Source organism: Quercus suber, unplaced genomic scaffold (assembly GCF_002906115.3).
Source record: "Quercus suber isolate HL8 unplaced genomic scaffold, Cork oak 2.0 scaffold_184, whole genome shotgun sequence".
Lineage (NCBI taxonomy): Eukaryota > Viridiplantae > Streptophyta > Magnoliopsida > Fagales > Fagaceae > Quercus > Quercus suber.
Window position 1 is genome coordinate 709,410 of NW_027069642.1, and position 27,465 is coordinate 736,874.

General features: G+C 36.5%; 1 long non-coding RNA gene and 2 pseudogenes across 2 annotated transcripts; 1 reads left to right on the top strand and 2 right to left on the bottom strand.

Annotated features, from left to right (window-relative positions):
• Window positions 1–216: 216 nt before the first annotated feature.
• On the bottom strand, window positions 217–7,068 carry LOC111988582 (sugar carrier protein C-like; annotated as a pseudogene).
• A 7,536-nt stretch (window positions 7,069–14,604) lies between these two features.
• On the top strand, window positions 14,605–18,946 carry LOC136069696 (uncharacterized). Of its 2 annotated transcripts, XR_010630933.1 has the most exons (3): window positions 14,605–16,526; window positions 16,625–16,752; window positions 18,542–18,946. It is a non-coding gene; the product is annotated as an uncharacterized LOC136069696 (long non-coding RNA). The 2 variants fall into 2 exon arrangements; XR_010630932.1 differs by having other exon boundaries at window positions 14,605–16,752.
• Window positions 18,947–23,193: 4,247 nt separating this feature from the next.
• On the bottom strand, window positions 23,194–25,508 carry LOC112000027 (sugar carrier protein C-like; annotated as a pseudogene).
• Between the last annotated feature and the right edge of the window lie 1,957 nt (window positions 25,509–27,465).

Genomic DNA, 27,465 nt, shown 5'->3' on the forward strand with positions numbered 1-27,465 from the left:
GAATTATGGACCTCGTATTAATATGATAGAAGACTACAATTACGTCATTAACAATACCACATGCACATTATCTAAGTATAGAAAATGAAAAGCAAAAATAAAGCCCAGGTAAAATTTAAAAAAATATTTATAGTAAGGGGTTCCAACGTAATACTAAAGCGTCATTTCCAACGTAATAACAATACCACATGCACATTATATGCTAACACAAGGAATTTAGACTTGGGGGCGATCTTCAGGCATGAATCTTCTCCAAAACCAATGCTCCTTCCACACAAGTGTCATTTCTTCAATGGGAATGTTCTTGGTCTCCGGTAAGAAGAAATAGACAAAGAGGGTCATGAGTAACACGAAAAAGGCAAAGAAGATGAACAAGCCAAACTTCAAGTGACAGAGCATGGTAAGGAATAATTGGGCCACAATGAATGTGAAGAGCATGTTCACAGAAACAGTGATACTCTGTGCAGCCGATCGAATCTCTAATGGGAAAATCTCACTTGGCACTAACCATCCCAATGGCCCCCATGACCACGCAAAAGCAGCTACATAGGCACATATGAAGAACACAACCAGGCCAGCAAACCACTTGGGCAAGTCTATAACTTGATATAGGAATAAAATTGAATACACATAAAAAGAATAGTTAAGACGTGTGTCACCTGAAATATGAGCATTCGAATTCCACCCTCTAGGAAAAGAAATCTTCTACCCCATCTATCAGTACCATAGATGGAGACCAATGTAGCAAAACAATTGATTCCACCAGTGATGAGTGCGGATAAGAGTGGAGCATTATCCCCAAACCCAATTGTTTTGAAAAGCTGAGGAGCATAGAACATGATAACATTGATGCCAGTAAATTGTTGGAAAAATGGAATGGCCATAGACATTATCAATTGAGGCCTATACTTTCTATCCGAATATTTCTCCAAGGGTGTTTCACAGCTTTAGAGGCTTCACTTGCTGCCACAAGATCCTCGAACTCAGCCTCAATTTCCTTATCAGAAACACCACGAATTCGCTTGAGTATTGCTCGGGCTTTTTCAGGTTCATTCTTCTCAAGCATTGAGTTTGGAGTGTTGGGGAGGAAAGATGATGAGATCACAATTATCAATTGAGGCCTATACTTTCTATTCCGAATATTTCTCCAAGGGTGTTTCACAGCTTTAGAGGCTTCACTTGCTGCCACAAGATCCTCGAACTCAGCCCCAATTTCTTTATCAGAAACACCACGAATTCACTTGAGTATTGCTCGGGCTTTTTCAGGTTCATTCTTCTCAAGCATTGAGTGTAATACTCCAAATTTGTTTTTGTGATTATCACCATACCTTGTCATTTTTTTAATATAGAGTTGAGGTACTATATATGCGTGCATAGTAAGATGGTAGTAGATAATTTTATGGTGCTTAGAGCTGTCCACAGAAAACCGGTACCCGACGGTCAGCGGCGGGTCTCCACCTCCAAAACCTATAACCGGCGGGTCGGTTGGCGGGTTTTCCCCCCAAAATTCGAAAAACCCGAATCGACCGATGAAAACCCATAATCCGGTGAGAAACCCAGATTTTGGCAAGCAAAACCCAGATTCCGTGTGAGCAAAACCCAAATTCCAGCTAGCAAAACCTAGATTCCGACATTATTTGATAATTTCGGCGAGTTTTGTGATTTTTTTTGGCTAGATCTTTGACTAGATCTGGCGAGATTTCACTATATCTAGTTGAGTTCTTGGCTAGATCTGGCGAGATTTCGCCAGATCTAGTTGACATCTTGGCTATTTCTAGCGAAAACTCAAAGGATTTGGCCGATTTTCATCATTTTCTAGCCGGATTTTCTTTATTTTCCAGATCTCGACTCCGACCGAACCCGACCGCCGCTTGTTGATGTTCCAACCTGTCCGAACCAACTTCTCCTACGATCGGCGGCGGGTTGAAAGTTTGCCCACCTAATCTGGTCGGGTCGGTTCCGTGTTGGGCACAAACCCGACCCGAACCGACCTGTGAACAGGCCTAGTGGTGCTACAAATAGGTAAGAAAATTAAAGTTTTTGTGCATGCAATTTAGTGAGGCAATTAAAATAATAAATAAATAAAAGAGGAAGATGTTTTATGGGCTTCTTGGAGACTAAATAGATAAGTTCAAATGGATTTTAAACTTCAACCCACTACCCCACCAAGCCCACATCTCTGATGCGTTAAAATATAAGGTGAGGAAAAGAGAAATTAGGGTTTTCATTAGAAGGGTTTCTTAGTAAAAGTGGACGCCAAAGAAAATTTGAGAGGGAGAGAGAGAGGTAGAGTGACAGAAGAAGGAGGTAAAATTGTTTAAGAGCATAAGGTTTGGCTACAAAATCAAGGTGAGAACCCCATCTCAATATTACTATATTGTTTATAAATCTTGAGATATATTTATGGTTTTGGCAACGTGGTAAGATTAAGTCATGCCAATTCGATTACAGTGGAAAGATGTTTTTATATTAGCGTTATTGAAATAAAGATCTAATGGTTATACTCTTATGTTTATGGTAGTGTTGTAAATTATTTTGGTTACCTATTGAATTTGAGGGCATTTGGTCTAACAAGAGATGATATATATTAGATTAAATTGCTAGTAGTCAGGACACGATTTCACTAGGTTGCCCACGGTTAGTATTTTAGAACAAATCATGGAATTTCAAATCTTAATCATGAATATGGCTTTCACAATTGGGGTTATTATATATATATATATATATATTAGGATGGCTTTAACTTTTTTCATTGGTTACATATATTAGGATGGCTTTGACGTTTTTCTTTGGGGTTATAGATATTAGATCCTAGTTGTCCGTGTGTATATTCTAGAACAAAGTCACGGCTATAGAGCCAAATTCATGTTGAGGTTTTACTTTTCGTTTAGGACATATATTAAATCCTAAAGTATTAGCTGCTGCCTCTAGGTTTTGATAAATGCAAGGAAACATTATTGGTTAGAATATTATTGGTTAGAGAAACTTTAATTAGTGTTAAAGTGTTATCGGTTTAGCAAAGTATTTTTCCTAGTGAGTCAGTTTGTATAATTCAATAAGTTTTATATTTTGTGGAGGATATTAAGTAATTTATATGATTGAATATAGGTCTTATTTAAGAGTATTTTGAGGCTTTTTGGAGGTTATTTCGGCTAGACTTTCAGAGTGATTTAAGTGCTGTAAGTAATTATGCCTAATATGCACAAATTTTATCCTTTAGGTTCTTAGAAGTTAAAGGTTTTCAAAAGTTATATTTTAAAGCTTATGTTTTCTAAAGTTTATCAAAAACATTATTTTACATCATTGAAAGAGAAACTTTGACTTTTAGACAATGTTTTAAAGAGAAACTTCGAATTTTAAATAATGTTTTGAATGTTCAAATCTCATTTAAAAGATGATTTCTAAACTAAACTATTTTCAGAAAATGATTGAATTTCAAAGTAAGTTTTCTAAAAAGGTCTTTGTTCTTTAAGTTTGTTTAAAACCAAGTAATTTCAAAGTCATATTCTTATTTTTCAAATGGTATTTACAACGTTTCTTTTAGCAAATTGCGTTTTCAAACTTACTCAAGAATTGTAAAAATATTTATATAAACTCTTCAGTTCTTATTCATTCCCTAAGAGAGTCAAGCATCCTTTGATTTATGTTCAGTTCGATATTGTGATATTCGCCATGCCTTTATATTTGGAATAATTGTTAATATTAAGAAAATTATTCTATTTTGTATATATTTTGTTTTGTGATATGTTACTCAAAATGAATGTTTTTTGAATTGATTAGATAAATGTGTAAATCCGTTCACAGGATTGTATGTAAGAATATGTGTTAATCCCTCACCAGCAGGGGTTAGATAGATGTTGGTATCCGCTCACAGGATCGTATGTGAGAATATGTGATGTGTATATGTGACATTGTGCTCTAATCAATTATATGTATGCGTTTTCTAATGATTTTAAGATGTGATTACATATGTATTACGTAATTCATTATATGTTTTATAATAATTATTTTTGATATCATTGAATGAGCTTGTGAAAAATCAAAATACTTGTGCTTTGCTGGACTCTATTATATTGTATATTCTGTATAATTACTTACTAGATGTGTGGCTCACCCCATTAATTACTATTTTCATATTAAAGTGTAATTGAGAATATAGAACCTTTGGATCGCTTTGTAAGGTGCAAGGTAGAGCGTGGAAGTTGTAGGTGACTTCAGTATTACTTGAAGACTCATAGAATTTTAGTTACCTTTATTTTGTAATTCATGTTTAATATAGTGGAGATTATTTTCAATTTGTGGAGTTTAGATTTTTGTAAGAGGTTTTTAAGAGTACTTGTTTCTTTGGAGTTTTAATTTATTTTGGATTAATTATGTTTATTGAGTTATATAAGTTCAGTAGGTTAGTCATGCATTTAAATTTATGTTCCATGGATTTGGGTCATGACATTGAGTTTGGAGTGTTGGGGAGGAAAAATGATAAGATCACAATGAAGAGGGCAGGAACAGCTGCACCACCTAGACTTACATGCCATCCATAGCCACCTTTGATCTTGGGTGTGAGGTACGTAGTTAACAACATTGGCTATCAAAATACCTATTATAATACACAGTTGGAAGATAATGTTGAGAGAACCTCGAAGTTTGTATGGAGCCATCTTTGAGAGGTACAATGGTACATTCTGCACACTACAAAACACCAATACCCAATAAAATTCGACCAATGATAAGCATAGCAATATTTAGAGCAGCAGCATTGATGATAGCTCCGGCTAAGAAAACTAAACCACCAGTGAGCATGGATATTGTTAGAGATATATATTAGACATATTAGCCCAATGTAATAGGCCCAAGCCCATTCCTGCTTGTCCTAGTGGTCTAGGGTTTAGTCGCCTATATATACTCATGTTAGGGTTCATTGTAACACAGGTTATTGTACTACACTCTTATACAATAAAAATGTAACCCTTAAGGGATTCATCCATGGATGTAGGCCAACAAGGCTAAACCACGTAACCAATGTGTTCTTAGTGTTCCTATTTTATACTTTCCCTTATGCATTCACTCTAGCATATACAACATGGTATAACACATTGCACTGCTAATAATATACATTTAACATGGTATTAGAGCCAAACTCCGTTCTTGGCATCAAACAAAATCTCTAGCAAGCAAAGAAGATTCTCACGTGTGAAACACAGATCCACAACAGTGCCCATGCCTTCTTTCAGATCTGGGCCTACCGCATCACATAGCTCATATGAAAACTCTGTTGCTGCCTTGCTGCTACATCTCTGATCTCTTAAGCAAGTCGAACCACTCACCTTACAGATCTGTGCAAATCAAGCCTTCGCCTGAAGAAACCAACCCCACAGGCGTGCTTCTCAATCTCCTGTAAGGAAAACCTAGAAATCCGATCACCTAAAGCCTTGCCACACGGTGCAGTTGTCTCCAGAAAATCTCCCACGCACCGCCTCAAATTCTTGACTTCCAGATCGTCTTCTTGACACATGCGCCGCCCTAACGGCCTCCTCGTCCACCGATATACAAAAACTGAGATTCTGGCCTTCATCCGACCTTACACGCGCATCCACGCGCCTCCCTAGCTTCTAGCTTCTCTTCCACGTGCCAGTTACTACTTGCACGCACCACACGCACCAAAAATTGTTGTGGATGTCATCCATGACGTCATTTAATGACGTCAGCAAACAAAGCCACGTCAGCCCTAAACACGTCATCAGCCACGTCGCTAGCCACGTCAGCAATGTCGCCTCGTCAGCACCACGTCACCTAGCTAACCGTTGACTCGGGCCGACCAGACCCGAACCACCTGGATTTGACCCATGAGCACTGACCATTGACTTTGACTTTTGTGTTGACCTTTGACCAAAAGTCAAAATTTTCGAAAGGGCCTATCTTGTTTAGTTTTTTGCATAGATTCTGATTTTGGACTCCGTTTCTTCATTTGAAACTCCGAAATTGGTCAATTGGCATATTCTTTATTGTGGTTTCTTCAATGGCATTCTTCAAGGCATCTCCAAGTGATTTTTTCATGCTTATCCAACCTCAAGCCTTCATCGAGGTTCCGCCTTGAGTTTGAGGAAGGGTGTTAGAGATATATATTAGACATTTTAGCCCAATGTAATAGGTCCAAGCCCATTCCTGCTTGTCCTAGTGGTCCAGGGTTTAGTCGCCTATATGTACTCATATTAAGGTTTATTGTAACACAAGTTATTGTACTACACTCTTATACAATAAAGATGTAACCCTTAAGGGATTCCTTCATGGATGTAGGCCGATAAGGCTGAATCATGTAACCAACGTATTCTCAATGTTCCTATTTTATGCTTTCCCTTCTGCATTCATTCTAGCATATACAACATGGTATAACACATTACGTTGCTAATAATATATAAGAGTGTAGTACTTAAGGGATTCTTCCGTAGATGTAGGCTAATAAGGTTGAACCACGTAACGTAACCCTCGTGTTCTTGGTGTTTCTATTCTATGCTTTTCCTTCCGCATTCACCCTAGCATATACAACATGGTATAACACATTGCGTTGCTAAGAATATACATTTATCAGATATTTTCCTACCCAACTTCTTGGTCAGCCATGATGCACCAAATGATGCCACAAGTGCAGCCAAGGATAGAGAAGATGTAAACATGGTCAGTGTGACATTGTCAAATTTACAGTACTGATTCGTTGATTTATCCAAGGCCTCCTTATGATAAACCAATGGGAAAAACTTTTGCAAGAAGGGAGCCATGGACGTCACACCACCTATATAGCTATAAAAAATCATATATGTTATAATCAAACTAAACACATAAACATACATGCATGGAACGTACGTGAAAGAAGAATTAATAATGGAAAAAAGAAACATATAGTATTATATTGTGGTTCTTGAATGCTTGCTTACCTGAGATACCGATATCGTAACCAAAAATCAAACCCCCCATGGCAGTGACAATGCAAGTTACCAACACATAGAAAGTGATTTCTCCAGGGTAATTCTTTTTAGGATCACCATCGTTGGGATCAGTCCATCCAGCACCCATAGCGAACAACAAGAAAAAGAGAATAACAAAGATCAAGAAGAAAGGACGAGAAACAAGAAGGCAAAAGTATGAAGAAAGAGATATGAGTTAAATTAAAGGGTTTATGGTTTCTTATATATACACATAGAAAGCTTAAGGCGGTGGGTAAAAACGTTATCCTACTAGTAATAGAGTTTGTATATTGTACAATTTCATTGAAATTAAACCGATGATATATCTTATATATTAAATACAACTATTTAATCCTAGTCAAATCAACCACGTTTTTTGTGGCGTGTAGTACACTAGACTTTATCTACTTATCCAAAAAATTGGAACTCCACTTTTGGTATCCGAGCCAAGTTTTGGCCGATCGTAGTGTTGTAAGTTACATTTTATTTTGAATTAATCAAGTTGGCCGGCACTGCCGCCGTAGTTATCCATTATTTTCTGTATTATATTCATTATTTTGAAAATGTTATCTCCTGTCAAATGTTATGTTTAGTTTTACATCTACTTCCTGTTAGCTCTTGAGTTACCATACGTAGCTTTCTACTTCTATTATCTCTTGTTTTGTATCATTCTTTTGATGGAAGGCTAAGCCTCCTATCTATCTGTTTATTATTCTGTGATTCTTTGTTCCTGTTGCTCAGTTATATCCCAGTTATCTGCTTCTTCTTGTTTCTGTGTTTATCCGTCCCATTTGTTGCAGATGTGTACTGTTGAGACACGTAAGACCAGATATGTGCTGTTATCAACCCAGTAAGTCCAGTATGTCCCAGGCTGAGTGTGTGTCCCGTACCAAACAATAAGTCCCAATGGTAGGGTGTGAGCGGAAGGGAGTTATCTCAGAGTAAGGATTGTGGCGGTAGGAGATTGAGTTTGCACGAGATTAGGCAATAGTCTTGTTGTACCCCTGTTTCAGATCTAAGGATAGATCCAGAAGTTTGAGGTTAAAGATAATTAGGTTGTGATTGTTCAACTAGGCTTTTAATCCAGAATGATGAATAGGTTGTTTAGAAGTAACTCTTCCACTAGCATTAGATCATCCAGTACAAACCTCCCAGAGATACCTCAAGAAGATGGAGTGCTCAATTCTGAGTCTTATGAGCTATCAGATACAGATCTAAAACTAGGAGATTGGAACATCCCCAAAGTCCCCACCAACCAGATCTATAAGTCATCTTCATGGTCCTTGAAAAAAGCTTTCAAGACAGATTACCATGTTAGAACTATAGAACAGGTATACAGCATCAACAAAGAGTACGAGACGTGCTTTTTGTTACCCTCCCATGTCCTTGAACGACACAGGAGAGAAGACCATAACTTTCTACACATAGGACTTATCCACGTCGGAGTTAAGCCCTTGTTTAGAAAAGGTCTAAATTGTTCTGTCCTCATGGCCCTCAGAGATACTTGTCATATTAGGTTCAATGACAACCTCTTAGGAATCATCCAAGCCAGTCTAAGTAGTGGACCAGTTCATTTCGACTGTTTCCCTAACTTCACTGTAGGACTCAACTGCCCCCATGTCATGAAGACCTTCACTCTTAACATCAAGACCCATGGAACCCTCATGTTGCATGGTGTTTAGCAAGTTGCCTTGATCTACAGAGTTTACTACAAGTGCATGAGAATGAACATGAATGTTCAAGCACTTAGCAAGAGAAAGATAGGAGAAACCACTCTTATCCAAACCAAAGATCCTCACTCCACAATTCAGGTTCCAAAGACCCTGAAATGGACTGATGTTACTTTCCCTAACGATTGGATGTTGGAAAATGAAAACCATCATTTACAGTACCAATAACCATCTAGGAACCCAGATCTAGATTTTGTCCAGCAACTAGCCGATGGAAAGGTTAGGTTAAGTTTTGACCAGTCTAGGTTATGTTCACCCCTAGAGTCTTATAACTCCAGGTTTAGATCCCCAGCAGATCTACACCAATACCTCCCGCAGTTCCCTATCCCTCTTAAAGATAGACCTGCCTCTCAGTGTAGCACATCTAGACCTCTAGCACCCTTTCCCAAGTCTAGAAGAGACTTAGGACTAGAGCTCCAAGGTGTCCAGACCAGATCTCAGGTTAGCACACCCTGTTACACAGCTAGACAAGATTCAGTTGTTGATGAGGAAGAAGACAACAGAAGCCAGAAGTGTCAGAAGCCTCCATCACCAACAGGTAGTAATATGGTGAATCCATATCAACAGGAACCCCAAGATTCGTTTCAGCCAGAACCTGAAATAGATTATGAACTCAAGGTTATCAGGAAAGAATTCACTCATGATATGGATGCCTTAGGCAAAGAGTTTGAATCAGAAGAAAACAAACTCAAAAGAGAAGCCTATAGAGCCAACCATACCCTTGAACAAAAGAAAGAAGTTCTCAAAAATTGGACAACATTCATGAAAGAGATATCCAGTAATGTCCCTTTCTTTGAATACTTTGAGAACCACTTTGAGTGGCACAAGAAGTCTTGTGTTCTCACAAAAACCAATTGGACCAAACCCCCTAGCAAGGACACTAGTGGCAAACCAAAACCCCCGGAAGTTGTTAGATCTCACCATCCACCACAGGAAGCCATAACCTTCAACCATCGTGGAACAGATCTAGTTGCCTCACCCTTCAAAACCCCTACCACTCAGGAAGAAACGGTAGTGAAAAAGGTTATAGAGCAAAACAACTACACCAACCAGTGTCTAGGTGTCATAGGAAAACAACTTGATAGAATAGAAGACAAGGTAGATAGCAAGGTTATTCCCCAACCAAGAAACTTTAGCAAACCTGTCAAGACCCTAGAGAAACCTCTAGTCAAGCTCCCCATATCTAAGCAACCCAACCTTAGGTTTAAGGATAAAATCGCCTTAGAAATTGTCAACCAGAAGCTTGAAGAACTCGTGAAGAAGGAACCAGTCACCCCTCCACCAGTTAGTACTTCAACCAGTGTTGATCCCCGTCTTGAGACCAACAGACTAGTTGTCTTAGACGTTCATACAACTTCAAGCAGTTCTAGCAGAACCTCCTCAGATAATGACAAAGAGATAGAACACCTAGAAAACCAGTTCAGGAACTTAGAGGTAAAAAGGCTTACCCATCCAAAGATAACCCCTACTAGCCTAACTAGGAATTGGTATCCCAGACCTACACCTCCTGACCTCCAATATGAGGAAAGGAATGTTAACAACCAATTCTCAGTTTCTTCAGGTAAACTCTATGAATGGAACATAGACGGTTTGTTTGAACAAGAAATCCTGAATAAACTCCAGCATATGACCATGGTAGCCAACAACTACCTCAGTGAAGGACAACCCCATACTGATGTCATAGAGCTCATTTCCTTAGGATTCACAGGTAAACTCCTCCAGTGGTGGAACAATTGCCTCACAGAAGAGTCTAAGGAAGACATTAGGCATGCTGTCCAGAAAGATGAGGAAGGACTCCCCATCTTTGACACAGACTTAGGTAGAGGTATTCCCGATAGAGTCAATACCCTGATCTATACGATCATGAAACACTTCGTAGGAAAACCCAGAAACATCACATCTAGGATTTACGACCAGTTGAGTAACCTAAGATGTAAAACCCTTGGTGACTTTAGGTGGTAAGAAGATGTGTTTACTACCAGAGTCATGCACAGAAGTGATTGCAACTCTCCATTTTGGAAGGAGAAGTTCATCAATGGTTTACCTACCCTTTTTGGAGAAAAGGTCAAGGAAACTCTGTGTAATCCCTTAGGTGTCATAGATTATAATAACCTAACCTATGGAGACATCTCTAGCACCATTCGAAGTGAAGGAATAAAGATGTGCAGAGATCTCAAAATTCAGAGCAAAACCAACAAAGGAAAAGCCAAGTACGAAGTAGGAAACTTTTGTACACAGTATGGCCTACCTTCCATCCTTCCCAAAAGGAAATCCAAATATAGAAGCAAAGAATCTTCTGAACATCCTCATAGGAAGAAAACTTCATCTAAGTATTATAGAAAGCAGAAGTATAGCAAAGATGATTTCTATAAGAAAGGAAAGTACAAATCTACAGGCAAGTTCATACCAAAAGCATCAAGAAAATGCTTCAACTGTGGAAAAAGATGTCATTTTAGGAAAAAGTGTAAAGCTAAGGTCAAATCCCTTATCAATACCCTCATTAGTGACCAAGCAGGAAAAGATGAAATCTTTAAGCTCCTAGAACTCAACCACTCAGATAGTGAGCCATCTAGTAGTGAGATTCGTCAGATCTACCAGTCATCCTCTGAACCCTCTAAAGCCTCTTCTAGCACCTCTAGTGGCCTGGATGAACCCATAGCTTGCATGGATAGTTGTTGTAGGAACAAAACCCTCAACGTTCTTTCTAAGCAAGAAGAGCTCCTCTTAGATCTCATAGAACAGATCGAAGACCTAGTCATCAAAGCCCAAAAGCTTACAGAGTTTAAGAGAACCTTAGTTAAGGAAACCAGTAAACCCAAAACTAAGCTTCAGGAACCCAAAGTTGATTTGGAACAAATCTACAAAAGATTTACCAAATCCAAGAAGGACGTTACAGTCAACGACCTTCAAAAGGAAATCAAGGAAACCAAGTCTGAGGTTAGAACCCTTAAGCAAGAATTAACTATCCTTAGAATTGACCACAATTTCCTTGATCAAAGATTAAAGAATCTAGAAAGTACTTCTCATCAAGGCAATGAGGAAGGAATCTCATATCAGAACCCTTCTGATGAAGAAGAAACAATTAATCTGACTGCAGATATGGTTCAAGAACAAGACCCTGTCCCATCTAATGACAAGTTCTTAGTAACCATTAGTAGGATTAACTTCCAGAAATGGCATTCCAAAGTCAGGATTGTCATCAGCAAAGAATTTGAATTCGAGACTACCGCCTCAATGGATTCAGGTGCTGATCTCAACTGCATTCAGGAAGGAATCATTCCCACCAAGAACTTCAGAAAAATCAAAGAAAGGTTAACTTCTGCAAGTGGTGGTAAAATGCAGATTGAATTCAAAATACCCAAAGCCCATGTATGCCAGGACAACGCATGCTTCAAAACCACATTTGTCCTTGTAAAGAACATGACAGATAGAGTGATATTAGGAAATCCCTTTATGTGTCTGTTGTACCCTTTCACCACGGATAGTGAAGGAATCACTACCCATCCTTTTAGTCAACCAGTTAAGTTTGAGTTTCTCAGAAGTCCTGAGCAGAGTGAGATCACCAGTCTCCAAAATGTTTCAGTCTTTAAGACCCTCAACCTTTTCTATTGTAAAAAACAAACTCAAGCTCAGAACCTTGTTTTGTCCACCCCAGTTGGTGTCCCTTTTGATCCAATCCAAGGAACATCACATTATTCCAATTCTCATATTTTTCATAAAAGAATTTGCTCATTAACAATGCATAGTTTTTACAAAAACAGTTTAGAAAACAAAGTTTTTCATTCCACCTATTTATGCAAAACCTTGCAGGAAGAAAAGCAAAAAACTTTTAATACAAACCCCACCAAGATGTGGAGGAAATTGGCTTCACCAGCAGAAAAGAAAAACAAAGGGAAAGCACCCGCATAGGGCCACCCTAAAAGACTCCCAGCAGCGGGACAGTCTTCTAAAAAGCATGAATGGTGCATCTTCTAAGGAAAACCAAAGAGGATCAACATCCCTTCAAGAATATGTCCCGGCAGAAGTGACATACTCAGTTGTGACATGGCTGTTATTTTACAGGAAGTTGTATCAGAAGAACTACAATGGAAAAAAGGTGCATACAAAGACTTGCCTTTCTCCATTAAATTTATCCTTGATAACTTCCAAGCAGCATGGACCCTAAATAAAAAAATCCTTTTCCAAAGAACCCTTAAAGCCCTAGAAATATACCTAGTCGACCTTGAGGCAAGAAATGAAGCCATCACTAGTCAACTCTTTGGCAAAGAGGATATCCATTCAATGGATAAAACGACTATTATGGGCATTGATTATGCAAAGTTTAGCCTTAAGGCTCAAACTGTCCTAAGAAGTGCTATTGCCAACTTGCCCCCAGAAATACAAACTAATATTTTTGGTTGCAAGGCTATGTTCGAATCCTATGATCAATGGTGCGAACACTTCAGAATTCTAGTCACTACCCATTTCCCAGTCCTTGGTGAAACAGATAGGAATGTTGACGCAGAAGTTGATCATGCTCTTGCTCAGTCTCTATGGGAACAATATTTTGGAAGCAGCCACAGAGCTTATGAGAAACGCCATCCTTTCCCTGGTCTCATAATCAATTATGAAGATGGTGCAGATGATGGAATAGAAGAAGAAGTCATGAACTCAAGTTGGTTTTCCAGAATGTTTGAATATGGGTTTGTTAGACTAATCAAGCTAACACGCCATGACCAAATTATCCAGTTCCCGCAGATCATACAGCAAGTTGTCAGAAAGATCAGAAGTCCATTTGTTTCCATTAGATGCTGGAGCACTCTCCCACAATGGGATGGTAACAACTGGATGACTGTCATTCCCTCTAGACACCTTGTTCTCGTCAATGGCTACACCTACCAAGGTCCCTGGTTTGAAGGAGACTCTTATTTATCCTACAGAGAACCTCATGACCTTATAGATTGTTGGCGTACCTATTTCACCAATGAAATCCTCACAGTTGCCCAAGATTTATGGGCAAATTATCATTTTGTTGGTAGCACTGGAAGAATTTCTGTCTTCACCACCAAACCATATTCCGAAGCAGTCATGAACCTCCAATGGATTAATTACAATAATGATCCAAGACGTTTCATTGCTAAACCTCCAGAATATGAAACCTTGAATTGGTGTGGTGTCTGCAACCAGTTCGCTACTTTCCATGAACATGATTATCATCATAGTCCTCCTTCGGAGTATTATGATACAAACTAGCAACCATCCAGTATTCAGGTTTGTAAGCCCAAAGGATGATCCAGAAAATATCCACCAGTTTTGGGTTTTCACCTCTCCAGTACAGAAAGCCATTGCTTATAATACAAGGTCTCAGTCAAGCCTAGACTCCGTCCACATCGCCGGAAAATCTAGCAAAGAATTAAAAGATCTTGCCCAGCAATTGCAAATTCAAGCAGAAAAGCTAGAGTCAGTAGAAAAGACTTCTCCTGCCTCTTCAGCAGCCTCAGTCAACAAATATCCATTTGACCCATTCCAGGATTCCGAAAATCCTTATGATGGCTATAATTTGGATGAAGACTAAGTCACTATTTGAACAGTATTCAGAAATTCTTGACATGAACAGTACCAGAACTCTCCGACAGATCACTATTCCTCCAACAGTACTGATGAACAGTGATTCAGAAAAGCAAGGGAACAAAACACTATTCATGCTATAGTGACAGTTACTATTCACTACAGTACCCGACAAAAATCATGGAGTTACTGTGCACTTTCGGCTGAAATGATTTTCACCTGAGTTAAAGCATTTTACCTCCTTCGGATTTTCAGCAGGTCTTCAGCAGGATCCGATGCTCCCTTCCTCTATATAAGGCAGCCTCTCATTCAGTCTAAAGCAGGTTTTAGAATTCTGATAGGTTTTGGAAATTCTAAGTTTTAGTAACCTCAGAACTCCTCTCCCCTCTCATTACAACCCAGAATCTTGTAATCAGATGGCTTTATCTTGTATCCCAGTTTACAATTGTATTAACACTTGTAACCTGTTGTTTATTTTCCATTTCCGCACTCAGATGGCAAGAACCCATCCCCTGTACCTGTAACTTACCCCCTGACCTCCAGTATGAGGAAATGAATGTTAGCAACCAATTCTCAGTTTCTTCAGGTAAACTCTATGAATGGAACATAGACGGTTTGTCTAAACAAGAAATCCTGAATAAACTCCAGCATATGACCATGGTAGCCAACAACTACCTCAGTGAAGGACAACCCTATACTGATGTCATAGAGCTCATTTCCTTATGATTCACAGGTAAACTCCTCCAGTGGTGGAACAATTGCACAGTTGAAGCATTTTCCTGATACTTTTGGTATGAACTTGCCTATGGATTTGGACTTTCCTTTCTTATAGAAATCATCTTTGCTATACTTCTGCTTTCTATAATACTTAGATGAAGTTTTCTTCCTATGAGGATGTTCAGAAGATTCTTTGCTTCTGTATTTGGATTTCCTTTTGGGAAGGATGGAAGGTAGGCCATACTGTGTACAAAAGTTTCTTACTTCGTAATTGGCTTTTCCTTTGTTGGCTTTGCTCTGGATTTTAAGATCTCTGCACATCTTCATTCCTTCACTTCGAATGGTGCTAGAGATGTCTCCATAGGTTAGGTTATCATAATCTATGACACCTAAGGGATTATACAGAGTTTTTTGGAAATTCTAAGTTTTAATAACCTCAGAACTCCTTTCCCTTCTCATTACAACCCAGAATCTTGTAATCAAATGGCTTTATCTTGTATCCCAGTTTACAATTGTATTAACACTTGTAACCTATTGTTTATTTTCCATTTCCGCACTCAGATGGCAAGAACCCATCCCCTGTACCTGTAACTTACCCCCCTTTTGGTATCAGAGCCAAGTTTTGGCCGATCGTAGTGTTGTAAGTTACATTTTATTTTGAATTAATCAAGTTGGCTGGCACTGCCGCCATAGTTATCCATTATTTTCTACATTATATTCATTATTTTGAAAATGTTATCTCCTGTCAGATGTTATGTTTTGTTTTACATCTACTTCATGTTAGCTCTTGAGTTACCATACATAGCTTTCTACTTCTATTATCTCTTGTTTTGTATCATTCTTTTGATGGAAGGCTGAGCCTTCCAGGTTAGCACACCCTGTTACACAGCTAGACAAGATTCAATTGTTGATGAGGAAGAAGACAACAGAAGCCAGAAGTGTCAGAAACCTCCATCACCAGCAGGTAGTGATATGGTGAATCCATATCAACAGGAACCCCAAGATCCGTTTCAGCCAGAACCTGAAATAGATTATGAACTCAGGGTTATCAGGAAAGAATTCACTCATGATATGGATGCCTTAGTAAATTTGCTTTGTCACTTTGGCAGGTAATCAATGAAACAGTTAGGTTGGCAAATATTGTCCCAGGAATTTTCAGAAAAGCACTGAAAGATGTCGAAGTGAAAGGCAAGTTCAAGTTTCTTATGATCAAATGGATGGTGTTTGATTGAAATTTCAGAATAGAATCATGTTGCATTTCTACTACACATATGAAACACAGTTAAAAAATATTGCATTAATTAATAATAGAAAAATAAAAAATAAAGTTACATAGCATAAGCCATAATTAAGGAACATATCCAAAATCCTTTAGTTTTCATTTGACATGTTCTCCCTGGTGTAGCCAAAAGCAATAGATGATGAATAAAGAATTGTAATTTTACTGGATATACAATTCCAGCAGGCTGGACTGTTATGGTGGTTCCATCAGTCCTTCATTTGAGTCCCACAGAATACGATGACCCCCACAGAATACGATGACCCCCTTGCATTCAACCCGTGGCGGTGGAAGGTGAATTTATAAAAGCATTTCTTCTTAGAGTTTTTTGTTAATCTATTAAATTTTTAGTTTTCTTTTCTTGTTCTATTTGAATGTTATGGGGGGAAAAGGGAAAAGACTTGCATGCAGGGTCTAAAACTTTCATGGCCTTTGGTGGGGGAGTGAGACTTTGCGTAGGAGCTGACATTGCCAAGCTACTGATGGCCAGTTTTCTCCATTACTTAATCACAAAATACAGGTATTAACTATTAACATAAAATTTGATATCATTCAGTTTTCCTTTTCATGCCAATTGATCAGACCAAGGTATCAGATCTTATTCATAAAAAGGAAAAAAGATAAAATAAACTATTTAATCATCTTCCTTTCTCGAAAAAAAAAAAAAAAAAACCAAGCTAATATCTCAAACCGGTACCAAAAAAAATCAACTACGCACAAAAACACCAACATTACGTGGAAAACTCTGTCATCTGCTGGTTAAGGCCAAATTGGCCTGCTGTTTAAACATTGTGTGTTTTGGTTGGTTCTAATACAAATTTTTGCTTATTCATCAAAAGAAAAAGAAAAAGAAAATCAAATAAATTCACTACAACTATAAATTTGTTATAGATCTTCTCAACTTTATATCCAACTTGAGTTCATATCAAATAAAATAATATCCCTTTTTTAGTAATTAATGCAAACTCGTATAAGATCTTCACTATGAATATTACAACTCTCTGATTATAATACCCAAAAACTCTACCTAGAGAAAACCCAATTTTTTTCACATGCGTCTCATGACTAAAGAAACTTAATTTCAAGGTTTTCTTTACTCTATCTCACACTCAAGTCTCTCTTTTCACTTTGCCACATTAATTAAAACCTTAAAATTTGCCTTGATTTGTTTACCTTATACAAATCTTTGTAGTGGAAACTCAAAATTTATTGTCTCTCTTAACCCTTTGGCCAAAGCCATTGAATTCCATATAGAATTTTCTATATATAAGGATTCAATTTATACTCCTTATTTGACAAGGAATGCCTATTATTTCTTTAACAAATAATATATTTTCCTTCAGGTTTTCCTCTCCACATGAAGGAAACTGAATGGTCACCAAGTTAATTTTCTTTTTCACAAAGAAAACTCAAGTAACAAATCTAGTCACAATAGGAAGTTTAAACAATTTCCCAACAAAATGTATTATCTACTCTAAATCACAAGAGCAATTGCAATGTGCACCATAAAGCATAAAATTTCACAATCAACCTTCATTCAATATTACTTACATATTGTTCATCCACAATCTAGATTAATATTTGAGTCATCGGATTAATGGGTAAAATAATATCAAATTAGATTTTTTTTTTTTTTTTTTGGGTATTTATCTTAAGTGGGAGAGGGAGATTTAAACTATGAACAACTTCGTTGAAAATATTAGGAAATGCTAACTAATCTAAAGGTAATTCACCTCAAATTAATTAGTATATTGATTGTAAGGATTTTTTTTTGTAGTTTGGTGCATATTAGAAATACCTCATAAATTTGATTTAAAAGGTAGGATGTACACTTCAAATTAATTTTGAAAAAAGGTGCATGTTAATTGCAAAATTTTCAAATTTATAATACACATTATAAATGCTCTCGTAATTTACTGTAAATAATGGGTCTGTTTGGATAGCACTTATTGTTGCTGAAAGTTGCTAAAAACTGATTGTTGCTGAAAACACTGTAGCAAAATAATTTTTAAATATATAAATAGTACCGTGGGACCCATTTTTAATATTTTTTAATGTGTGAACAGTGCATAAACAGTGCGTGAACAGTGCACGCACAATACATGCACAATAAATTTTGTCCCCCAAAGTCAAAAAAGCCGGCCAAAAAAAAAAAAAAAAAAAAACACAAAACGCAACTTTACTTTGAGTAAGAAAAATTGCTATCCAAACGCAGGCAATAGTGATTAACCCAAAACATGTTGATTTCAAAAATTCAAATTCAAATGCTATGAAAAATGATTGTGTAATGGTCTTCTTGAAACCATTAGGTGGACTGTGACCAAAGGAGGGGACATAATCAAAAAACCTGGTTTGGTGTTTCCAAACGGATTGCATATCAAAATCTCTGAAAAATAGAAGAAACGACTGGTGATAAATAAAAGCAAATCTCCGCAACAAAAAGGCCATTTAGTGTGAAGGGTGACTACCATTACAAGGATATATGGCTTCCTCTATCATTGTCAATTAGGATTCTCTTTGCTCTTTTATATTTCCAATAATAGGATGTTATCTACATCTTATATATGTATGGATATCTTGGGCTTTCAGCTTTGTTCTTGTGCATGGTTTGTGGACCCTGGACAATATTACCGGCCATTTAGTGCAGAATGCTTGTGAAAGTCTGAAACATTATATATTTAATTATATGTAATAAAATACAAGGTTTTGCTCTATATTATATATAGATAGATAATGTGTGATGAATAAGTAACCTACAATTATGGACCTAAGCTCATTGGGCTTATACTCTATCAGTATTTTAATAATACCAATTTTTTTTGAGGGGGTTAATAATGCCAGTTAAACACATGTAAAAGCCAATTTACTATTTTATTAAACAAAAGTGCTTGTTCACAGCATTAGATGTGCCTAGCATTTGGAGCAGTGATGTGTTTTTTGTTTGTTTAATAATTTGAGAGTTACAATGGGCTAAAGGATTTGAAATTTTAACTTCTAGATGTATCCGTTGAAAACAAACAAACATATATATATATATATATATATATCAATTGAACTACAAACTTGCAACACAATGCATAAAAAACTTAAGAGTTTCTCGAGAAAAAAAAAAAAAAAAAAAACTTAAAAAGAATATTCCTATCTTGTGCAAGTTCAAATGTATAATGCTGACAATGGTGCCTATATATCTTTTTGAATTGTGTTAACCGCGTCTATTACTCAAAAAAGAAAAAAAAAAAAAAAACAAACAAACAAAACAAAACGCACCTATTATGGTTGCTATTAGAGTATCAGAATTGGTGGTGCCAAAAACTAAAATTTTTGACACCACAAAAAAGTTAATTTATTTTATTTACTATTTTACTGTACAAAACATCTAATATCAATAATTTTATTTTAATATTCAACACATTAAAAAAATATAAACAATATAATCAAATAATATAATCAACGTAATAAAATAATATATTTGTTACAATAGTAAACAACAACACAACCATAGACTTCTATTTATTATTTTCTCATTCTTCCTCTCTATCTCTCTATTTTCTCCCTCTCTTCAACCAATAGCCACTCACGAGACCACCACCGTCACCACCGCTCATTGCTGTGTCAAACCCAACCCAGCCACCAATTCACAACCAACCCATGGAAAAACCCACCATCGATCCACCACAAAACCCATTAATCAAAACAAAATCCATTAACCTCAAAATCAAAACCCATTCATCAAAATAAAAATAAAAACCCATCGCCACTAACCCAATCGCCACACCGCCACTAACCTCAAGCTTTATCTGTCTCTCAAGCTAGGTTCAAGCTTCAAAGGCAAAGCAATTCACTTGCTGGTGGCGTTGCCTTTAGTTTTTCACCTTGACTCTTTCCACAAATCCCTCTACCTCTCTCATAATATAAGAAAGATCTCTTCGACAATTCCAGCACCATTAAAACTAAATACCCCTCTTTCAGGCTTCTAAGTTCCTTACCTCCCATTTCCAATTTATTCAATTAATTACCAATTCAAAAGTAGGAAGAAATATGAATTCAACAAGCAGAGATTGGATAGAGGCAACGAAAGACCAAGGGATTTGCAGATGGGGCAACACTGAGGTCGCTGCAACAACATGCCAAGAACAGTGTCTGATCATATTCTCAGTCACGGTGGCGATCTACCCAGCTGCACGACGACGATGATCTACTCAGAGAGAGAGAGAGAGAAGGCATAGAACGAAGAGAGGGAGAATAAGAAGAGAGAGGCACTTGAAAAGCTCAATGAAAAAAGATCGAGAGAGAAAACCGTTTTGGGGATAATAAAACATTATTTTAAAGCAAATGGAGAATAAAATATATTATTTTGGTTTAACATTTGAGTTACCATGCATAGATGGCTAGGCATGGTAGCCTCTGAGTTAAAAATTTTAGCATGACTTTACCAATGCAGTCCTGTTTTTGTAGTTTGTGGTAATAAAAATAACATTTTAGCAATTTAACACCACTAATACTAATGTTCAACATTCACAATAAAATAGTCAAAATAACTAAAAAGCTAGTTTAGCACCAACATGTACACTAAAAATACACTCAACATCAAAGTTGCGCCATATCTGTAAAATTTTAACTCTTAGCTATAATGAGCTGCCAAAGATGGGAGCTCACTGTAGCTAAGAGTTAAAAAAAAAAAAAAAAATTATTGTGGCACGGTACATTGCTGTCCTTTTTTCTCTTTTTTTTTTTTGTTTTTTTTTTTGGGATTAAACATTGAGGATGGTATTTATACGTATTGAGGGAAAAGCAAAGGGTATGCGCGCTTTTCTTTTTTATTCAACTTTATTATATTTTAATTAATTTTTCGGTGAGTGGATTAGAATTAGGATTAGGATTGGGATTAGAACAGTGTGCATGTTCAAGTGCACGTGACTGCTCTAGTTGGCTTCCACGTTGAAACTTTGGAAGTGATAGCATAGCCCAAATTCCAAATTGAATATTAATCATATTAATATTTTATTATTGAAATATGTTTGAAGCTATTATTTTTACTACAAAATATTTACCAATCTAATTAATGAATATTTAAATATATGTATAGTAGATCAAGGTGAGTTAATATGGGACGCGGTCTTGCTGAGCGAGGCCCCATGGGGTATTGATGGCACAAGAAACCTGCTTCAACATGCAAAGTGACGTGGGAGCAAGAGAGCAACTACTATGCAGGAATGAAAAAGTATGCTATGCATCTAATGCATTATATACCTTATCGTAAGTTAGGGGCAAAGAATATATGGTTTGTTGCTGTTCCACCCCGTTGCCACCTCAAATCGTAAACCAAACAAAATATTTTCAATTTTGTATTATTGATTATAGAACTAATAAAAATGGCAAAATTGACCGCTTCATATCGGTTCCATCAATTATCACTGATAAAAAAAAAATGGTTGGTCTCAATGGATTATAATATTATAATCGACAAATACAACTATACAAAGTCATTTTAATAATATTTATGTTATTTAGTTGGATTAAAGTGTGTTGATACAACTATCAGAGACTTTACAGTTGATATCATACAAAAAAAAAAGTGTATTGATAAATGTAATTGTAAGAGAGTTTCATTATTTTGAGAAAATTCCCACCATAACAATAATGTGCATAGTATTTATGCAAATAAATAGGTTATAATTCCCACTAATCTTGGGTAATTGGTGGAAGTCTAATACAAAACAAGGCAACGGATCAAAATAAAATCTGTGTTGAAATCCTTAAAGGCAAATATGACAAACAATGAACAGATGCAGGATTGGGTAGACATATTGACATCATAGATTTGGCGTGAAGGTTACAAATTAATATGGCGGATTGAAAAGATGCACATTGTACATTTTTTGTTTCTTCTTTCAATATTTAGTAAAACATTAAAATAATAACAAATTTTATCAAAAGAATTCATTCCGAAACACCCTACGGGCTCAAATTCCCGACCTCACAGCCGAGTTTAAGCTATATTTTGTGGTGCAATTTTAGTATCTGATGTAGCATTCTGTGATTAGGTAAACTACACATGTACAATTACTTACGGTGGTTGATGTTCAACAAAATAGACTAATAATAGAATTCAAATACGTTCACACACAAAGCACATAACTTTTTTTAATTTATGCACGAAACAGAGTTCCAAGCTTGATAACTAAGCATGAATTTCCGAATCATAGTACATTAATAAGTATGTGTTTGGATCAAACTTATCACGTTCACATTTTGCTTCTTCTACGTTTTTTCTTTTTTTTTTTTTAGCCTGCATTTGTTAACTTTTCCACGGTGAACAGTGCACCCGTGTACTCTTCACATACCCACAAATTTCACTTTTTAGCAACTTTTTCATTAAAAATGAGTCATACGGTATTATTTACACATTTAAAAATTATTTTGTTACAGTGTTTTCAGTTTTCAGTTTTCAATTTCAGCAAAATAAGTTCTATCCAAATGGACATATATCACATTTCTCACAAACTAATAATCAGGAATAATAATCAAGAATTAGAGCAAAAAGTAGCTAAAAGATTCAAGAAACCCTAGAAATACAAAGTGAGTGAGTGAGTGATGTATAAGGACGAGAATGGGAGATGAGGAAAAACAAAGTTATGTCTTCTCCTTTAATGCAGTAGAGAACATAACTTTTCCTTCATGTCATATGGAAGAAGAATTATAGACCTCATATTAATACAATAGAAGACTAGAATAAGTCATTAACACAACCACATGCACAGTATCTAAGTCTAAAAATTGAAAGCAAAAACAAAGCCCAAGTAAAATCAGAACAAATATTTATAAATATACCAAGAAAAAAAGAATATCAATAATATGAACTTCCCCAGCATCTTATAAAATAGTAAAGGGGTTCCAGCATAATACTAAAGCGAAATTAAAAACCAAAGTAAATAATAGACCAATAAAAAATATATGCTAGCACAAGGTTTAGACTTGGGGATGATCTTCATGCATGAATCTCCTCCAAAACCAATGCTTCTTTCACACAAGTGTCATTTCTTCAATGGGAATGTTCTTCGTCTCCGGTAAGAAGAACTAGACAAAGAGAGTCATAAGTACAACGAAAAAGGCAAAGAAGATGAACAAGCCAAACTTCAAGTGACAGAGCATGGTAAGGAATAATTGGGCCACAATGAATGTGAAGAGCACGTTCACAGAGACAGTGATACTCTGTGCAGCCGATCGAATCTCTAGTGAGAAAATCTCACTTGGCACTAACCATCCCAATGGCCCCCACGACCAGGCAAAAGCAGCTACATAGGCACAGATGAAGAATACAACAAGGCCAGCATACCACTTGGGCAAGTCCATCACTTGACCTGTTACTCCAAATTTCCATCCAATAAAGACTATCACCAAAACCTACAACATATATGCAATGTAATTTACATTATATAAAAATTTATGGGAATATAAATGAATACACATAAAAAGAAAAGTAGTTAGACTTTAATATACGTGTGTGTTACACTATTACCTGAAATATGAGCATTTGAATTCCAACCTCTAGGAAAAGAACTCTTCTACCCCATTTATGAGTACTATACATGGAGACCAATGTAGCAAAACAATTGATTCCACCAGTGATTAGCGTGGATAAGAGTGAAGCATTATCCCCAAACCCAATGGCTTAGAAAAGCAAAGGAGCATAGAACATGATAACATTGATGCCTGTAAATTGTTGGAAAAATGGAATAGCTATGGACATGATCAATTGAGGCCTATACTTTCTATTCCGGATGTTTCTCCAAGGGTGTTTCAAAGCTTTGGAGGCTTCACTTGTTGCCAAAAAATCCTCAAACTCGGCCTTAATTTCCTTACTAGAAACACTACGAATTCACTTGAGCATTGCTCGGCCTTTTTCGGGTTCATTCTTCTCAAGCATTGAGTTTGGAGTGTTAGGGAGAAAAAATGATGAGGTCACAATAAAGAGGGCAAGAACAGCTGTACCACCTAGACTAACATGCCATCCATAGCCTCCTTTGATCTTAGGTGTGAGGTAGTTAACAACATTGGCTATCAATATGCCTATTGTAATACATAGTTGGAAGATGATGTTGAGAGAACCTTGAAGTTTGTATAGAGCCATCTCTGAGAGGTAGAGTGGTACAGCCTACACATAATTGATTAAATCAAATTTATTTAGTGATATATATGTACATATTATATATTAGTTAAAATTTGAAAGAAATAAAATAAGCTTGTGAGTAATTCTATCAATTAATATATAGAATTAGCAATAAAGTTTCATGTGAAAGGAAGTTTTTTTAAGTCATAAAATGAGGATTTTAAGAATTATGTACTTCCCTTATAAATTTAGGATAAACTCATGATGTAACTAAGGAAGTCAATACCGTACCGGAGGCTGTACCGGTTTGGTTAGCGGTACGGTATATTTTGGATACAGGTCAATACTGGTGTACCGTTTCGGGTTTACCGCTATTTTTTATTATTTTATACAATATACAAAATTATATTTTTAATAACTCAATATATCACTTTGGCAACTTTTTATATTTTTTGGTGGAATTAGAGCATTAGCTACAGTGAAGCTAAATAACTATATAGTTATTTTAACTTCACCAAAATACAAAAATATATGTTACAGTAGCTAAAATAAAAAATTTGAACCTTAAAAAAAAATTGAAATGATTTACGTTAACCAGTAATTTTTTTATTATTTGAAATGCCTATAGTTTCCAAGTCCTACACCCATAGAGTCAACTAGGGGAAGTCCTAACTCATTAGAATTTTTTTTTTTTTTTTCATTCGTTTTTATCACCTCCACACATCTTGCTAACAATTGTAGCCCATTAGTCTTTCATTATAAGTTTATTTATTTATTTTTTTCATTCTTTTTTTCACCTCCACACGTTTTGCTTTGAAGTCTTGTCACTTGCTTTTTTTCATTCTTGTTTCTACTTTCAGGTGAGTGTTCCAGAACTAAAAACAGAGACAGACACACGTTGAGAAATAAATGAAGAAGATGAAGGGGCTGTACAAACAGAAGCCGGCGAAACAAAGAAAAAGAAGAAGAAATGCGTAGCAGAGACAAATACAAAGAAGAGGAGGAAAAACCGAGGTAAGAGTGACGAGGTGGATCTTGAAATTTGGGGGTTTTCTGAGTTTTTTTTTTTTTTTTTTTTTTTGGTATCTATTTTCCGGCCGAAACACCAGTATGCCTGAAACGGCTCCGGTACAGCTGGTATTTAAACCGAAACGAAACAAGAGCATTTCTGTACTAGCCTAAGCACCGGTACGGCAAATTTCGGCGGTACCGGCCGGTACGGTACGAAATTAACTTCCTTGGATGTAACCCTAAGACAACGCATGAATTAGGATTGGGATTATTTTCGAAGCTAGTGGCTTCATTATATTACTGAACAAAATTTTATTTATATTACCTTTTGATAATAAAAACCAAATAATTAAAAATTACAATTATAAATATAGAAACATATTGAAAAAATTGATATTAGATATACCACTTACAAGAAATAAATGGGAACAAGCAAAAAGCTTAATTGTTTTATTATCACAAGAAAGATCATCATCATCATCATTATTATTATTATTGCCGTTTAGAATGAAATGGTTGGGTGGCGAATGGGTACAGTTGATAAAAGGTATATATTGGTATACTTCACAATTCACACGTACCCCTAGATAAACTTTTGCAGAACACAATTCAATAGAAGAATGTATTTCGTTTGTTGTTGCTACAATCAGGAAGGCGTATCTGGGAAGTCATGATGATGATTATTGTTTGTACTTAAAAATAAATAGAACCATGTTCAAATGAGAAACGTAAGTGCAAAGATGATTACATGTGTCATTCAACCATTTTTGGAATAAGCCAGAGGTTGAATAGAGAAGAAGATTCTCTCCATTTCACTTGAAATGGAGAAAGTGTATTTCACATCAATAGTGTATAAAATGTATTCTCATTTAAAATTTAAAATTATATAACATTGGATATTCCTTTAAATTTGTAATACTTAACTTATATCATAAAATGATCCATTTCAAATGAAAAGAGAATCCTAATGTGTTGAAGAAATAGTCTTAGATTTCAAAGCAATGGTAGCAGCTTGTCTGAGAAAGTTGCTTGTTAAGTTTTTTAGTTGACAAATTCCATGACAATGTAATAATTCATGAGTTGAGTCATTTAGGCTGCATTTGGTTCAATGTAAATCAAATTCCGAGTGTAAAATGAATGCAAGGGAAAATGAATTCCCGTAAAGAAATTAAAATCTGGGCGTTTGGGTGTGCAATGGAAAATAGTCCGAAAATTGATTTTCAGTGTTCAGTAACATTTTGAAAATACTATTTTCCTACAAATTTTTCATATTTTCTCAACTATTTTCTCAGCTTCCAAATAAATTTTATATCAGAAAATCCACCACTACCCACACACCAGCACCCACAAAAAATCCACCACTATCCACACAAAACCCACCACCACACAACACAAAAACCACCAAAACACCACCACCCACACCACCACAACAGCAACAAAAAGATCAGAGATCAAAGAGAGAGAGAGATTGAGGGAAAGAGAGATAGATCAGGAAAGAGAGATCGATCTTTAGCGGCAGCAACGATCTTCAGTGGCGGTGACGAGATTGGTCTTGGGTGGTGACAACAGTGCATGGCCTGCAGTCTGTTGTCAAGATCGGAGCTCAACCTGTCTCGTCGGTACATGGTTGGCGATCAAAGAGGTGGGTATTGGGTGTTTGTGGATCGGTGATGAGGGCGAGGTGGATCAGTGATAAGGAAGGGGTGGATCGATGATGGCTGGCGATCGGTGATGAGGGATGGGTGGATCGGTGATGTCTGGCAATCGATGATAAGGGAGAGGCACGGCCCAGACGGCAGTGCCATCAATCTCAAGTTCAAGTGACCAGCCTCTCTCTCTCTCTGACTGTGGACAGCTCTGTCTCACTCTATCTCTCTCTGTGTAACGGTGACCGGCCTCTCTTTCTCTCTCTTGGTTCGGTGCTTTTTTTTTTTTTTTCTGGAAATGGTTTGAAGGTAAAATAGATCTGTAATCTATTTTACACTTCAGCCAGCCACATTTTCCAGTTAACAGAAATGATTTTCCGTTTGACCAAATTTTTCATGCACAACCAAACACACGGTAGGGATGTAAAATGATTTCTTGAAATGCTTTTCAGGCAAAACAAACTCA